The 14626-nt window shown below is 38.5% G+C and overlaps 1 protein-coding gene across 4 annotated transcripts in view; it reads right to left on the bottom strand.

Annotated features, from left to right (window-relative positions):
• Positions 1-14626, bottom strand: part of C11H2orf76 (chromosome 11 C2orf76 homolog) — an 89034-nt gene that overhangs the window by 40639 nt on the left and 33769 nt on the right. The window lies entirely within an intron of this gene.

The following is a 14626-nucleotide window of genomic DNA, read 5'->3' as shown; positions in this document are numbered from 1 at the left end:
GGTAGGGATACGGCCAAAGCATATCACCATCTAAAATATTAGAGCTATTGACAAGATGTTGAGTTGTTACTATCTGAACTAGGACTTCAGTAACACTATTAAAAGAATGTTTAATTTCATTAAAGACAACAGTATCTATGTATAGTTAAAATATATACTAATACATTTGTGTGAGACATATATATATATAGCTGATGTTTGTTTAGCATATGAATCTGAGAGCCCCTTATGGGTCTTTGGCCATTAGTGGAAACCAATGATCTAGAACAATCTTATTACTCTACCAAAATTCATATAACCAACAAAATAACTCCTCTAACTCCACAAAGACAACAAAACACAGTAAATATTCTTTTAAAAACATATTCCAAATGCCAGTACTAATTTTAATTAAAGATCTACTGGTACAACACCTAACAGAGAAATGTATATATATATGTATATATATATATGTATATATCTCAAAATTACATATGCACATACTCCTTGACCTAGCCATTCCACTTCAGAATCAACGAGTGAATGAATGAATTTATTGATTAACTGATTGACGCAGGGTCTCATTTTGCTGCCCAGACTGGAGTGCAGTGGAACAAACATGGCTCACTGCAGCCTCGACCTCCCAGACTCAAGTGATCCCCCTGCATCAACCCCCCAAGTAGCTAGGATTACAGGTGCATGCCACCACGCCCAGCGTTTTTTGTATTTTTTTGTGGAGATGGGGTTTTGTCATGTTGCCCAGGCTGGTCTCAAACTCCTGAACTTAAGCAATCTGCCCACCTTGGCCTCCCAAAGTGCTGGGATTACAAGCGTGAGCTACTATGCCCAGCCAGAAATTTATTATCATAGAACTATACTACGCACGTGTGTGTGTAAAATGACATTCATAGAAGGGTATTAACTGCAGCACTGCTCACAGCAGCAAATGTTAGGAAAAGTCCAAATGTCCTTCAATTAGGTACTCGTTAAGTAAATCATAATATGCCCAAACAATGAAAAATACTTTTCAACTGTTAAAAGAAAAAGAAGGAAGCTCTCTACTAACATGATAAGATCTTCAAGTTACGTCAAGGCTAAAGAGATATGAGAGAACATTATTTTTAGGAAGCTACCTTTTGAGTAAAAAGGGGGTAAAATGAGAATTTATGGTGGGATTTGCTCGTACTTGCTGAGTGGGGGGTAGGGAGGGCAGGGGGGTGGTGCACTGGTCAGACAGAGACCAGAAGGGGAAAGGAGACTTTTCACTATATTCCTTTCTACACTTTGATCTTAAAACCACATGAACATGTTACCTACTAAAGAAAACTAAAACAAACAAAAAATATCCACATATCTAAATTAGGAAATGTGAAGGTTTTTTGAGACAGGGTCTTGCTCTGTTGCCCAGGCTAGAGTGTAGGGGTGTGATTATGCTCACAGTAGCCTTGACCTCCTGGGCTCAAGCGATCCTCCCACCTCAGCCTCCCAAGTAGCTGGGACTACAGGCGCTCAGCACCATGCCCATAGTCCCGGCATTTTTTTTTTTTTTTAATAGAGACAGGTTTCACTAGGTTGCCCAGGCTGATCTAAAATTCCTGGGCTGAAGCAATCCTCTCACCTCGCCCCCAAAGTGTTGGGATTACAGGCATGAGCCACTACACCTGGTCAGGAAATGTGGGTTTTTTAAAAATGCTTTTTCAAGATCAAATAGGTATCAAATTAAAATATAATTTATTCATTTATGTTACAAGCATTTAAAGCACCTACTATCAGGTATTCCAGGAACAGAGTAAAAGAGGAGCTGCCCACACATGACAGCGTGTGCTCCAGTGGTGAATGCTGTAACAAAAGTACGTTTCCAGCCAGTGCTATGGTCCTAGGAGTGTGGTCCTCATCCCGGCTGCACATCAGAATCACCCAGCCTAGCACGAGTGGATCCGACTCACAGTAGGCTGGTCCCAGGCAGAGATATTTAAACACAAAACAAAACAAAACAAAAAAACCCTGAGATGATTCGTACTCAAACAAATTCACCTGGAGGCCAGACAGGTGACAACAGGTAAGTGAAGCAGGTCAAACAAGGAGGGGCAGTGAGATCTGAGAGCATGGACCCATCAAAGGGGGCTCTGCCGGTCAGTGCTGACTGATCACAGTGCTGTAGGAACATGAGCCTGGAGTGGCCACATCTAAAGATTTAAATGGCAATGCTACAAGTCTAGGCTTTTAGGTGAACTTTCTTGACTTTTAAAACACTATAGGCCAAAAGAAACCTCTCTGGAGGCAGGATTTGCCTGCTAGATACCAATTTGAAACCTCTGGCTTAGGCTTACCAGAACATATGTACTTCATTTTATTCTTCTTGTGTCTCCATCATTTGTGAATTATGGGCCAAAGAAGTATTCACTAAACATCAGAAAGGAGAATTAATTCCATTTAATGTATTGCCATTTATATTTCCTGAATTAGACAATGAAACTCCCAGAAGAAAGCCGTGAGGTGAAGAACAGATGGCCCCATGAAGCTACTATCATTTAGAGATGTCTACGACTGAAGAAATCAAATCAGTCTTATGTTCAATCCAGACTTCTGAGAGAAGAGACAACGACCAGGACACAGCAAGCACCTATTCTCTTCCTGCCTTTAAATCTTAAAGATTTAAGAAGTGCCACCTCCTCTGACAACCTTTCTAAAGCGGGGGTCTTCTCTGATATTGTTTCCTTCATAACAGGTTTCACAATTATAGTTTTGTCTTTTAACTTATTTTTGTCACTATTTCCTATGAATTTACAAATTCCTCAGGATGAAAACATGGGCTGTCCTCTCAAAACCTAGGACCATGTCCGGCCCATAACAAATTATCACAAACTGCTTCCATGAGGGCAGGGACCACAGCCTGTTTTCTTCATTGTGTTGTCAGAACCTAAAATAGTGCCTGGTACACAGCATGTGCTCAAAACATTCATGAAAGAATACACATAATTTAATGCCTACAATTGACAATGGAGAACACTGAGGTCTCAAGAAGTGCCTGGTCAGCCCAAGGTGTCAAGAGCTGGGACCAGAACCCTGCCCTCTTGATTCCCCTCCTGCAGCACTGAGAAGGGTTGGAACTAAAGCAGTTACCTTCCACAGTGGCAGAAAGACAGATAGACATTAGACACACTCTGGTGAGATAAGAGCTTTAGCCAAAAGACACATAAAGATGCCTGCAAAGGAACTAGAAAAAAACAAACATGTTCTTTATGCTAAAGGTCATTTTTAATCTTGCACTATTACAAATAAAGCTGTGAACATTCACATGGAGGAAACTACTTTCATTCTCACAGGCACATACTGTCATTCCACCTAGAAGTGGAATGGCTGGATCATACAATAGGTGTATGTTTAGCTTTCTTAGAAATTGCTGGCTGAGTGCAGGGGCTCACACCTGGAATCCCAGCACTTCGGGAGTTCAAAGCAGGAGGATCGCTTAAGCCCGGGAGTTCAAGACCAGCCTGGACAACATAGCGAGACCCTGTCTCTACAAAAATAAAAATTAAAAAAAGACACACCTGCAATCCCAGCACTTTGGGAGGCCGAGGCGGTTGGGCCACCTGAGGTCAAGCGTTCGAGACCAGCCTGACCAACATAGTGAAACCCCATCTCTACTAAAAATACAAAAATTAGCCAGGCGTGGTGGCGGGTGTCTGTATTCCCAGCTACTCAGGAGGCTGAGCCATGAGAATCACTTGAACCCAGGAGGCAGAGGTTGCGGTGAGCTGAGATCTCGCCATTGTACTCCAGCCTGGGCGACAGAGCGAGATTGTCTCAAAAAAAAAAAAAAGACATGATGATGTCTGTAGTCCCAGCTACTCAGGAGGCTGAAGCAGGAGAAACACTTGACCCAGGAGTTAAGGCTGCAGTGAGCTATGGTTGCACCACTGCACTCTAGCCTAGGGGAGACAGAGCAACACTGTCTCCAAAAAAAAGGAAAGAAATGATAAATCATCTTCCAAAGTGGTTGCTCCTTTTAATATTCCCACTAGTGGTATATGAGAGTTCCAATTCTTCCACATCCTAGCCGAAACTTGCTATGGTTACTCCTTTTAATTTCAGTCATTCTTATGGATGTGTTGTGTAATCTCATTGTGGTTTTAATTTCCATTTCACTAAAGACTAATGATAAGTATTAATTAATGTGCTTATCTGCCACACATATGTCTTCTTTAGTGAAGTGTCCGTTCAAATATTTTGCCCACTTTTAATTGTGCTGTGTGCCTTATTATTAAGAGGTTTTGGTTTTGGTTTTGAATTGTTATTATTCTAGATAATAGTTCCTAATAGTTCCTTGTTGGATGTACGTTTTACAAATATCTTCTCCACATCTGTGGTTTGGTTTTTCATTTTTTTAGTATATTTTGAAAAGGAAAAGTTTTTAATTTTGCTAAAGCCCAATTGATTTTTTCTTTTATAGTTTGTGTTTATTGTGCTGTATTTAAGAAACTTTTACCAAAATCAAAGTCTCTAAGGTTTGTTGCTGTTTTCTTCTAGATGTTTTATAGTTTTACCTTTTACATTTAGTTCTTGGCCAATTTTGAGTTATTTTTGTATATGGTAGGAGGTAAGCATTGAGGTTCATTTATTTGCATATGGCTATCAAATTGTCCTAATACCTTGTTTGGGAAAATTACACTCTCCTCAAAAATACCTTGAGCAAAAATCAATCTAACACATCTGTGTGTCTGTCTCTGGACTCCACTTCCCATTAACGTATCTGTTTATCTACACACCAGTATCACATATGCAGTACTGATTACTATAGTTTTATAGCAGTAAGTCATGAAATCAGGTAGTGTAATTTCTTCAATTTTTTTCCTTCTTTTTGTGAGTTATGACCATTTAAGGTCTTTTGCCTTTCCTTACAAATTTTAGAATAAGTTTGGTATTATCTGAAAGGAAAAAAAAAGCCTGCTAAAATTTTGATTGGAACTGGAATCAATACCACAGTTTGAGGACACATGACATCTTAACAGTTTTGAGTTTTCTGATCCATGAACACAGTATACCTCTCCATTTACTTAGGTCTCTTTAAATTTCCCTTGGTGATATTTAAAATTTTTAGAGTAAAAGTCTTGCACTTCCACCAAATGTATCCTAAGTATTTCATGTTTCAGGGTTGCCTGTTACTTCATTTTCTTGCCTTAATGAACTGCTACTTCATTTTCTTGCCTTAATGAACTGGCTAGAACTCCAGTAGAATGTTGAATAGCAGTGATGATGAACAGATGTCCCGGCTTCCTTATCTTAGGAGGAAAGCACTCAGTCTTTCACCATTAAGTATGATGTTAGGCAACAGTTTTTCATAAATACTCTTCATCAGGTAGAGGAAGTTCCTTTTTATTCCTAGCTTGAAAAGAGTTTTTAGCAGGAATGGATTTTGGATTCTGTCTTCAATTAAAATAATCTTATAGAAATATGATGAATTACATGGATTTTTTTTTTTTTTTTTTTTTTTTTTGGTGGAACCAGCACTGCATTCTCAGGATAAACCCTACATGGTCATTGGTATAGTTTGGATGTTTTGTCCCCTCCAAATCTCATGTTGACATGTAACCTCCAATGTTGGCGATGGACCTAGTGAGAGGTGTTTGGGTCATGAGGGTAGATCCCTCACAAATGGGTTGGTGCTCTCCATGTCATAATGGGTGCGTTCCTCCTCTATTAGTTCACGTGAGATCCGGTTGTTTAAAAAGAGCCTGATATCTTCTCCCTCTCTCTCTCTTGCTTCCTCTCTCATATGACATGCTACGTGGCATGCTGACTTCACTTTGCCTTCCACCATGGTAGTAAGCTTCTTGAGGCCCTCACCAGAAGCACATGCCAGCACTAAGCTTTGGGTATGGCTTACAGAACCGAGAGCCAAATAGATCTCTTTTCTTTATAAATTACCCAGCTTCAGGTACTCCTTTATAGCAATGCAAACAGACTAACAGAGTCATAATGTATTATCTTTTTAAAATATTGTTGGATTTGATTTACTAAAGTTTGGGCAAGAATTTTTACATCTCCATTCATGATGGATATTGGCTGGTAGCTTTATTTTCTTTCAACAACTTTCTCTGGTTTGGTATCAGGGTAAGGATGACCTCAGAGAACGAGATGAAAAATATTCTGCCCCCCTTTTTTTTTTTTCTTAAGAGACAGTATCTCGCTATGTTGCTCGGGTTGTTCTCAAACTTCTGGCCTCAAGAGAACCTCCTGCCTCAGCCTCCTAAATAGCTGGGATTATAGGCAAGAACTATGGTGCCTGGCTCCCATCCTTCTTCTGGAAGAATCTCTGTAGAATTGAGATTATTTATTTCTTAAAAATATGGTAGAATGTACCAGTGAAACCATCTGGGCCTGGAGTTTTCTTTGTGGAAGCATTTTTTAACCATAATTCCTTTTAAAATACAAAGTTGTTCATGCTGTTTCTTTTTTAGTGAGCTTTGATAGTTTGGGTCTTTCAAGCAATTTGTCCTCTTTATCTAGGAAAATGTATTCATTAGCATTAAATTGTTAAGAATATTCCTTTATTATTCTTTTAATATCTATAGAAAGTCTGTAGTGATATGACAACTGTCACTCCTGATACTGGTAACTTGTATCTTCTCTATTTCCTGATCAGTCTGGCTAGAGCTTCCTCAATTTTATTGATCTCAAAGAACCAACTTTGACTGTTATGGATTTTCTCTATGGTTTTTCTATTTTCTGCTGTGATCATTATTATTTCTTTTATTCTGATTAGTTTAGGTTTCATTTGCTTTTCTTTTTCTAGTTTCTTAACATAAAGATTGAAATCATTGATTTGAAAGCTTTTTTAATATTTAGGTGTTTTAGTACTATAGACTTTCTTTTAAATACTATCTTACATGCAACCCACAAAATTTGAAAAGTTGTATATTCATTTCCATTCAGTTCAAAATACCTTCCCTTTTGATCTCTGCTTTGACCCTTAGGGTATTTAGAAGTGTGTTATTTGGTTTCCAAATATTTGGAGATTTTTCCAGAGATCTTTCTGTTATTGATTTCTAATCTAATTCCATTATGGCCAGAAAACAGACACTGTCCAATTTGAATCCTTTAAAATCTATTAAGACTTGTTTTATAACATGAAATCTGGACTATTCATAAACGCTCCATGTGCATTTGAAGGAAATGTGTAAATTCCACTATTGTTGGAAGCAAGATTCTATAAATGTCAATTCAGTTACTGGGTTGCTAGTGTTTTTAAGTTCTCTCGATCCTTACTGATTTTCTATTTGTTCCATTCATCTATTTCTTCCTGCAGTTCTATGAGTTTTTACTTCACTTATTTTGAAATTCTGTTGTTAGGTGCATCGTTATGTCCTCTCAGTTGATGCCTTTATCATTATGAAGTAATAGTTTTAGTAATATTCTGCTCTAAAATCTAGTTCATCTGATACTAATATAGTCCCTCCACTTTTCTTTGGATTCATATCAGCATGGTATAACTTTCTCATCCTTCTATTCTTACTTGATTTTATCTTTAAAGTACATTTCTTGTAGGTAACATATAATTGGGACTTCCTATTATATGTCTGTCTTTTAATTGGGGTATTAGACCATTTACTTTCAATGTGATTATTGATATGGTTAAAGTTTGCTGTTCTTTTAAATTTGTTCTCTATTTCCTCTTTTTCTATCTTCTTTTGGATTGTCTATTTGACAATATTTTATGATTCCATTTTATCTCTTTTGTTAGCTCATTAGCTGTAACCCTTAGATTGTGGGGTTGGGAGGCAGGAGTTGCTTTGAGGTTTACAGTAAACATCTTTATCAGTCTACCTCCAAATGATACTGTAACACTTTGTAATAGCAAAAGATTCTTCCATTTCTCCTCTGCTGGCCTTCGTGCTATTGCTGTCATAAATTTCCCACAAAGCCCACAAACATTGTTGTTGTGTTTCTTTAAATGGTCAAATATATTTTTTAATTATTTTTAAAATAAGAAAAAATATTTTATATTTATTATATTTACCATTTCCAGTACTCTCTATTTCTCTGTGTGCATCCAGATTTATATCTGGTATCATTTTCCTTATGCCTGAAGGTCTTCTAACATTTCTTACAGTGCAGATCTCCAGGTGATGAACTCTTTCAGCTTTGGTATGTCTGAAAACATCTTCATGTTGGCTTCATTCCTTAACTGCTTTAAAGAAGTTACTCCAGGCCAGGTGCAGTGGCTCACATCCGTAATCTCAGCACTTTGGGAGGCCGAGGCAGGCTGATCACTTGAGGTTGGGATTTCGAGGCAGCCTGGCCAGCATGGTGAAACCCCATCTCTACTAAAAATACGAAAAAAATTAGCCGGGCGTGGTGGCACATGCCTGTAGTCTCAGCTATTTGGGAGGCTGAGGCAGGAGAATCGCTTGAACCTGGGCGGTGGAGGTTGCAGTGAGCCGAGATCGCGCCACTGCACTCTGTCTCAAAAAAAGAAAAAAAAATGTCAATCCAGTATCTTCTTTCTGGCACGCATTGATTCTGATGAGAAGTCGGCTGTCAATTTCATCTTTGTTCCATTTTATGTAATGTGTTCTTTTTTCTCTTGCTGTTTTTAATTTTTTTCTTTACCACCAGTTAAGCAGTTAGATTATGGTATGCCTTGGTGTGGCTCTCTTCATGTTTCTTTTGCTTGGGATTTGTTGAACTGCTGGGAAATGTGAGTCTCTAGTTTTCATCATATTTGTAAAATTTTCAATCATTATTTCTTCAAATATATCTTCTGTCCCCCGTCCCTCTCTCCTTCACTATCTCCAATTACATGTATATTTGGCTACTAGAAGTTGTCCCATACCTCCCCACTGCTTTATTTTTTCCAGTCTTTTTCTGTGTTTCATTTTAGATTGTTTTGTTGCTATGTTTTCAAGTTGACTAATCTTTTCTCCTGCAGCATCTAATCTGCAGGCTAATCCTGTCCAGTGCATACCCATCTCAGACACTATTTTCAATTCAGGTATTTTTAAATATCTTCCATTGCTAACATGCTCAATCTTTCCTCTTGTTTCTCGAACATCTGCAATATAGTCACAATTATCTCCATCATCTTTGTTTACTAATTTTATCACCTGCAATATTTCTGGGTTGGTTTCAATTGACTGATTTTTTTTTTCTGCTCATTATGGGTCATACCTTTTTGCTTCTTTGCATGCCTGGTAAGTTCTGATTTGATGCTAGACACTGTAAATTTTATCTTGTTGGGTGCTGGATATTTCTGTATTCCTGTAAGCTTTCTTGAGCTTTCTTCTGGGACACAGTTAAATTACTTGGAAACAATTTGATCCTTTCAAGTTGTGCTTCTGAACTTTGTGGGGTGGGACCAGGGCAGAATTCAGTCTACAGCTAATTTTGCTCTACTACTGTAGCAACACCCTTCTGGATACTCTGCCCAATAACCTGTGAATAACAAGGTTTCCACCCCAACAGGTGGAATAAAAACTATTCCCAGCCCTGTAGGAGCTCCGAGCATTTCTCATTCTACTACTTTCAGGTGGTTCTTTCCCAAGCTTCCAGTGGTTGCTTTACTCGCTTGCACTGATCCATACACAACTGAACACTCACACTCTGCATATCTTCAAAGATCCTCTGCAAATCTTCAGAGCTCCCCATCTCTCCGTACAGCTCTCTATGTCCCTGTACTCTGCCCTGTGAACTCTCCAGGCTCCACTCCAGACTACCAGCTCTGACTCCTAAACTCATGGAACCCACCAGCTTTGCCTGAATTCCCTCTCCCTGCCCTGTGGCCTGGAAAGTGGCACAATCATAGGGGTCACCTCGTCTGTTTCCCCGATCCCAGGGAAATGACTGTTTTATATATTATAAATAGTTTTTTTAGTTGTTTAATGTAGAAGAGCAAGCCTGGTCCCCTGGTCCCATTCCATCTTGGCTGAAAGCAGAAGTCTATGACATATCTATTATATTCTGAAAATTATTTCCCACTTTGCACTGAGTTTTTCTTTCATTTTATGTTTTCCCACCTTTGAAGTAAGACTTCAGAATGTTGCAAAAACTAATTTAATATTTCATTAATAGAAACGAAGGTCACAAGAAGGTAACCACTAATTTTTCTCATACAATTAAGTCTCCATAAAAAAAAATCAGTGGAAAAATTTAGGCAACTTAAGAAATATACTACTGAAAATTAGGATGCCCCAGGGGAATCTGAAATGTTAAAACACACATTTCAATACAAAAATCAATAAAGTCTAGAAAACCACTGAAATATCAATAGGCAATAAAATAATTCTTTGCCTCACAGTAAAGGCTCTAAAAATAGAAGTGGTACAATTTGTAACTTATTATTGGATGCTGGATCTACATTAGAAGACCTTTGAGAAAGCATAAACACCTAAAGGAAAAAAAACAAAACTAAGCCAATGACTAATCTAATGGACAAAGAATACCAAGCACCTAATAATCAAAACTATGCACCAACATTCAAACCTGATAAGGTATCCTTATCAGATATGATGGTAAGATTCAAAGGTTAAGCTATATTAAGATGCTTTTTACTTTAATTATAAAATAATCTAAATTATAGAAAAGCACAAAGCAGAATAAAAAATTCACTGAACCCACCAACCAGATTTTACAAATGTTAACATGTAGTCATATTACTATAGATCCTTTTTTTTAACTAAGTAAAACAATCTGGATACAGCTGAAACCTTTCTATCTTTCCCCAGTCCCACTGTTACTCCCTTCCTAGAAGAAACCACCTGCCATCCCTAGGTTAGCACACCCGCTCTGTTGTTATACTCTCGTTCCAAAGGTTAATAGCCAGGGATGATAAAAATAGTTTTGTTTTGTTTTGTTTGAGTCAAGGTCTTTCTCTGTTGCCCAGACTGGAATGCAGTGGCACAATCAAGGCTCACTGCAGCCTCGACCTCCCAGGCTCAGGCAATCCTCCCATCTCAGCCTCCCAAGTAGCTGGGCTACAGGCATGCACTACCAGGCCAGGTCAATGTTTTTACATTTTTAGTACAGATGAGGGTCTTGCTATGTTGCTCAGACTGGTCTCGAACTCCTGCGCTCAAGCAATCCTCCCGCTTTGGCCTTCCAAAGTGCTGGGATTACGGTGTGAGCCACCATGCCAGGCCAAGTATTATTTTGTGTATTAAAATTATAAAGTACTTAAATTAAAGAATCTGCAGTACATCCTGTAGTACAGTAGTAAAAACAAGAAAGCACTGCCTTAACAATATGTTGAAGGAACTGCCTCATGTGATAAGGCAATAATATGTTATGACTGTGCTGCAGCCAAATTATTGTATTCCTTTCAAAAACAGAGAGGCTTCAAGGGACTGGTTCTTTACAGAAGAGTGCCAGATAATATATGTAGAGATAATCATAGAATTAGAAAAATCACAATTTTTCAACCACCAATGATTCAGATAAGGATCATCAATAAATGCTAAAACCATAAGAAACAAGATATGTAAATGGTCTCAACATTGATCACTCCACAGACTACTTATAAATTAAAAAGACACTTTTACACCAGGAAAATCTGGTGGATGGCACCTTTAGCCAAAAGATTTAAATCTGTATCACCAATGAAGGGATAAACTGACATTCAGTGTTTCCTGATGTGATACAACAAGGAGGAATCACCTACATCAAGGCCAGCAAACTAGTTTGGTAAAGGCCAGCGAGTCAGCATTTTAGGCTTTGTGGGCCAGTGTCTGTCTCTGTGAAAGTCTGTCACAACTATTCAACTCAACTAAATCACAAAAGTGGTACATATATGGTCCACAGACTGTAGTTTGTTAACCCCTGCCCTACATGGTAATCTTGCCAAAACTGCTTAACCTGAACCTAATCATGAGAAAACAATCTAGACAAATGCAAATTATGTAACATTCTATAAGACACTGGCCTAAATTTTTCTTTAAGAATCAATAAAATGAAAAACAAAAGAAGGTGGGGGATTGTTCCAGATTAATGGAGATTAGAAAGACATGACTTATCACAAAAAGACATGAAGGACCCTTCAATGCATGTTCAATGCATGTCTCTCTTTTCTTTTTTTCTTTTTTTTTTTTTTGACAGATGGGGTCATACTGTGTTGTCCACTCTGGTCTCAAACTCCCAGGCTCAAGTGATCCTCCTACCTCCACCTTCCAAAGTGTTGGGATTACAGGTGTGAGCCACTGTGCCTGACCCCTTCAATGTATATTTCTAAGTAAAAGAAGCCATTCTGAAAAGTCTACATACTGTATGATTCCAATTCAGTGACATTCTGGAAAAGATATAGAGATAAGAAAAAAATCAGTAGTTGCCAAGGGTGCAGCATGGTGAGGGAGGGGATAAAGAAGTGAAGCACAGCAGATATTTTAGGCAGTGAAACTATTCTGTACGGCACTGTAAGGGTGGCTACATGACATTACCCGTTTGTCAAAAACCCAAAGAACTTTGTAGCACACAGAGTGAACCTTTTTTTACGCAAAGCAAAAAAAAAAAAAAAAAAAAAAAAAAAAGGTCGGGCACAGCAACTCACACCTATAATCCCAGCACTTTGGGAGGCTGAGGCAGCGGACTGCCTGAGTCCAGGAGTTTTGAGACCAGCCTGGGCAACACGGCAAAACCCCATCTCTACTAAAAATAAAAAATAAATAAATAAAAAATTAGCCAGGCATGGTGGCATGCATCAGTAGTCCCAGCTACTCAGGAGGCTATGGTGGGAGAATCACCTGGGTCCGGGAGGTTGAGGCTGCCGTGAGCCAAGATGGTGCCACTGCACTCTAGCCTGAGCAACTGGAATGAGACCCTGTCTCAGAAAAAAAAAAAAAAAAAAAAGTATTTAAGAAATCAGAGGATATCAGGAAAGAATGCAGGTGGTGACAAGAGAATCTAATCTACCTGTATTACAAATGCTACAACAACCTTACTAAAGGGAGTAGAAGAAAAAGCGCTGACCTAAATAACTTCGGCAATGAACAGATTTTGTAAGACTATAGTGCTTATGGCGAAAGGACACAAAAGGACTGTATCTCACTGATAGCAAGTTGCTTCCCATGGGGATACACTGCTATACCTGTATGCTAGAATTAAACAATTAAATAAATGGATAGTAGATGGTGGGACCACGTTTCTCACTGTTGGTGTGGGAATTAACAGATAAGCAAGAAGAGGAAGCTAGAATGAGCCATAGGGTAATGGATCAGAGATGGAAAGATCAGTAAGAACTCACGTTTGGCATATTTATATATAGATTGTTACATATAAAAATATTTATAGATATGTACATATGCACAGGTTAATATAGACACATATATTTGCCTGATCAGCTGAGACAGTTTAAAATAATACTCCTTGGTCTTTAGATATCTACCATAGAAAAAAGAAAGAAAGAAAGAACACTCTAGTAGCAATGAACACATCTAGTACCTAGATGCTGGTTTCTAACACAATTTTCCACTAAAAAAGAACTGAGACTCCTTGGAAATAAAGCTGATTCTAGGAACAGGACATGTACAAGATGAGTCTGGAGCATCCTGTAGTACCAGAAAGTAAAAGTACTGAACACGTGCACCCATGCACACTGAGGGCGTATGTCAGAGGAGCACAGGAAGCAACTGAAAGAGCTCCCAAAGCTAGCACAATCTGAGCAACAAAGTCAAGTCTGCCATACAGAACTCCAGAGGAATTTTGTACACGTTTTATTCTAAAGGAAAGGGAGCATAACCCCCGAGTGTTTAACTGTGATATGAATTCCTTCTGAAAAGTACCATTTGAAAAGGGAAGGAAAAAAGAGTAACTTTACAGTAGAGAAACCTGACATGACTTCAGCCACTTAATCAAGGTCAACATCAATAATCCTAAATCATGTGGAAAGCGTACACCTCTGATACGATCTGATAAAATCACTCTGTGCCTCTGTGACCTTCCTCTCAAAAACCCATAAGCCCAGTCTAACCATGAGAAAAACATCAGACTGAACTGGAAGGTTGGAAAGAGCTTCCACAGCGTTCTTTTTCATAGTTGGGATGACTTTACATTTGGAAACCAGATCTGAAGTGTTAGTAAGAATCGAAATGCTTGCAAATTAAGAATAATTAAAATAATTTTATGTTATCTAGATAATTGGTTTGTCTAGTATTCTGAATCTAAAATATACAGTCATCTATAGATGGTAAAATATTATGATACCTCTATGATCATAATATTTGATTAATATCCATTTCCCAGGCCAGGTGCAGTGGCTCACGCCTGTAATCCCAGCACTTTGGGAGGCTGAGGCAGGCGGATCGCTTGAGATCAGAAGTTTGAGACCAGCCTACCAACATGGTGAAACCCCATCTCTACTAAAAATACAAAATTAGCCGGGCATAGTGGTGCACACCTGTAATCCCAGCTACTCAGGAGGCTGAGGCAGGAGAATCGCTTCAACTTGGGAGGCAGAGGTTGTTAACCGAGACCACGCCACTGCACTCCAGTCTGGGCAACAGAGCGAGACTCTGTCTCAAAATAAATAAATAAATTTCTCATACATCAGAAATAGGTTTATTATATTTATATGTAGATATATACATTTATATTTATTGTATTTATATGACTTAAGGTTTTGATGACGTGATGATGCTCTAGGGCTATGATTCTCAATGGG

Source organism: Pongo pygmaeus, chromosome 11 (genome assembly GCF_028885625.2).
Source record: "Pongo pygmaeus isolate AG05252 chromosome 11, NHGRI_mPonPyg2-v2.0_pri, whole genome shotgun sequence".
In the NCBI taxonomy this organism is placed as follows: Eukaryota; Metazoa; Chordata; class Mammalia; order Primates; family Hominidae; genus Pongo; species Pongo pygmaeus.
The sequence above is the reverse complement of the archived record's forward strand: the minus strand, read 5'-3'. Positions and strand labels throughout refer to the sequence as shown.